The following is a 3774-nucleotide window of genomic DNA, read 5'->3' on the forward strand; positions in this document are numbered from 1 at the left end:
TATACATTTTTTATACAATAAAAATTTTCTCTGTTCCTTCTAAATTTAGATGGTCCAGAAAATGTAAATTTGATATTATCTCCATCACAAGGATACTTTGCTGTGGGGTCAGACATCAGCCTCACCTGCTCAGTTGGATCCAGACCTCCTGCCCAGTTTAACTGGTTTCTGAATGGAGATCAGCTGCCTGACACTGGATCAGAGCTCAGACTGATGAATGTTAACATGAATAACAGTGGAAACTACAGCTGTCAGGCCTTTAACAACAAAATTCTGAGATCTCAAACATCTCAGCCTTCAGCCATCACTGTACTGGGTAAGTCTGATTTGCTGTTAAAAATGTATGATTTACGCATTCTCTGCGACTACTTTGCTCAGATAATACTTTCATATATTTAAAAAGACATTTGTGCAGGAAAAATATTGATATATAAATATATGATATTTTTTCTCATGCAGAAGAGATAAATAGCTCATAGGAAAAGAAGCTCAGGTATAATGAAGAATTTACAACACAAACAAAATATATTGAGCTATACGCGAGTAGCCTAACATGACAACATTTTGTGTAAGCCACCAAAATCCTTAAAAAGTCTTCAGTTCATTTGTGAGTCATCATTGCTACAACATAGTTAATCTAAAGAACCATATCATCAGGATGTAACAATAAAGACTAATAATTTTTAGCAATACTCAGCTTTACATGTTTTGACACAGGATCACACAGTCTTGTTCAGTCTTGTCAGCATCACCAGCAAGCAGATAAACCTGTCTTTCATCTGTTAGTTTCTAACCTGTACGTGCATTTTCTTTCTTAAAAATCTGTCTCTTGGCAAACAGAGAAATTATCAGGTGCTTCAATCTTGCTTAAATCTTCAACAAACCTGCCAGCTGAGGGGACCTCTGTCAGCTTAACCTGTGAGGCTTCTGGCTCAGTCTTTACCAGAAACTGGATGAAGGATGACTCCAAACTGACCCTGACTGACAACATGACCCTTTCTGACAATAACAGAGTTTTGACTTTTAACATTTTGAAGAAGAAAGACGAAGGAGAATATTTTTGTAATATCAGCAACCCTGTCAGCAGCGATGGAGCGAAATATGTTCTGATTGTTAACTGTAAGTAACATGCTGTTCGGTTTACACTGTTCACACGTATGGTCATACAATATTGAACTACAATATTGGCACCACTGACAACATATTTAATCAAGCAATGTATTTTTTTAAATGCAATGAACACATTTATTGTTTATATTACTTTACTATGTAGATGGACCAGAAAATGTTCAAATTGGAGCTCCAAAAAAGATCCATATCAATATCAAAGACACCTTAAATTTGACCTCTATCCAGCTGTTCATGTTCATTCATTTTCAATAGTGCTCATTCCTTTGGGGCAATGAGTTGTTCCCAAGCCAGCCAAGTGATATAATCTCTCCAGTGAGTCCTGGGTCTTGCCCCAGGCCTCCCCAAAACCTTTTTTCCTACGTGGCATCTAGGAGGCACCCTCATCAAATGCTCATTTCTTTTAATGCTTATTTCTGCTGCTTGTATCATTGAGGATGTCCCAAAATGTACACCGTACAAGAGTTTGTGATCATAGATAAGGATACAAAGGCTGAATGAATGGTAAATCACCACCTTCCCTTTCACACTCAGCTCTCTCTTCACCCCTGCAGACCACACAGTGTCCACATCTCTGTGGATGCTGCGTGGATTCAGTCTCAGATTCAAGATTCAGATTTGGAGATGCTGATTCTCATTCATACTAAGCTATGAAAAGCTCCAGTGCAACATGGAGGTCAATAACTGATGAATACAACAGAGCCACATCCTCCACAAAAAACAAACATGAAATCCTGAAGCCACCAAAGAGGAACACCCCCCACAGGATCTCCTAGTGGATGCAGGATCCACCAAGGACCTTGTAGTCACTGCTCAATGCAGCCAGCTCAGCAATGGTGGTGTGGAGCATGGTCCGCTTTGACTCAATGTTTCCAGCCTAACATGTAACGCAATCAAAGCTCTACTAGAGGCGAGAATTCAAGATCTTGTGGACTGGGAACTCTGCCAGATGTTCATAGCACGCCCTCACTATACTAGATGAGAGAAAGCGGTACCTAGTTAGTTAGAAATATTGTAGTATAATAATATATAATAAGCTCAAATTATTCATGTCTATTTTTAAAAAATATTTTTTTTCCATTACCTACTCCTCCATAATGTTTTTGTAATCAATGTAAACATTTATCATGCCACCCATATCTGATTTGTACTGCACTACAAACTTCTTAAAGTAGATTTAAAAGAACAAGGAAAACAAAATGTAATTTATTAAAAATTATAATACTATTGCCTTTAAAGTAACTACCGCCAGAGAGTGAGCTGCAATGCACTCTCCGAGTGCTTCTTCTTATTTATTCCTCATAGATGTTGTCAGAATCCCTAACCCAGGACCACTTTGCCTTGGGGGACCCTACCAAGGGCAAATTCCCCCAACAACATAGCACCTGAAATCTCTGGAACATACAAGCTGCAGTAAGGTGGAAATTTACAGAGGGGTTAAATTTGACCTGCTCTTCTAAATCCACACAATCTGATTGACTTCATTCTTTAATGGGACAGATCATTAACAATAAGGTTGACTACATAAAAATAGAGGTTTTTGTGCTTCAGTCTCTCTTTTCTGAGAGAAGGAAGCACACCTTTAAAGCGTGGAATAATGTAACTGTGAGAGCATCATCATGAGCAGTGTATTATTTTACTGTGACAGGTACCTGTGTGCACTGATACTGTTAGATGTTGCAGTGTGCCTATAGTATGGTACCACTAATAGTTTAAATGATGTACGTTTCCTGGAGTTTTAATGTTTTCTATGAATTAAATTTTGGAAATGTATCCTAACACTTAACTACCCTTTATCAAAACATTAATCTTCAGCAAATGTTTGCTGAAACTACACAGTGCATTTATCCTTTTGACAAATTCAAGTGCTCTCCAGACAAAGACAGCAATGTACTGACCAAAAGTCCTCTGAAACCTGTTCAATTATGAAATCAAACAAAGAGAGACATTTTTGGAGAGTTTTGAGATGGTGAGACAACTTTGTGTCATCTTTATTTTATCTCTATTTGAACTTCCCCAGACCAATCATCAGAATGTGCTGCAGGTTGTATCGCTGGGATTGTAATCGCATGTTTTGCCATCGTTGCTGTTGCTTGTGGTGTAGGATACTACTTTTATAGGCGAAGGTAGGTGGTTTTAATGGTTTTATTACTCTTGAAATCTGTGTACTCAGTCCACTTCTAAACACCTTTGGTACATAAGCATAACTTATCAGTGTTACATGTAATTTATTTAACGTCATATCATTTCATGAAATAACCACAGAGGTGCAAGTATTTCAGTGCACTATTTGTTTAAACAAACAAGTCTTTATCATTTATTGTTAGGGTTGGATTTAAATAAATGTAAATGTTTAGTGTTACAGTTTTGTGTAACTTTGTGGACAGACTTTGATATGTGCTTCATTTATTATATTTAGAACCAACAAAAATCCACAGACACATAATACAGGTGAGTAATATTTTAATATACATTTAACTTGTACATTTTTAATAGCAAAATAAAGAAAATATAAATAAAATTACTGTATCAAAATCTGTTATTTTTGACCAGGAGAACATGTGTATGAGAACACTTAACCATATGACAAGAAAATTTGAACTCTTTGTTTACATTTCCATTTTAAGGTAAGTATTAAATTCACTG

The sequence above is a fragment of the Haplochromis burtoni genome, unplaced genomic scaffold, assembly GCF_018398535.1.
Source record: "Haplochromis burtoni strain Fernald_Lab_line unplaced genomic scaffold, NCSU_Asbu1 Contig_2318, whole genome shotgun sequence".
Lineage (NCBI taxonomy): Eukaryota > Metazoa > Chordata > Actinopteri > Cichliformes > Cichlidae > Haplochromis > Haplochromis burtoni.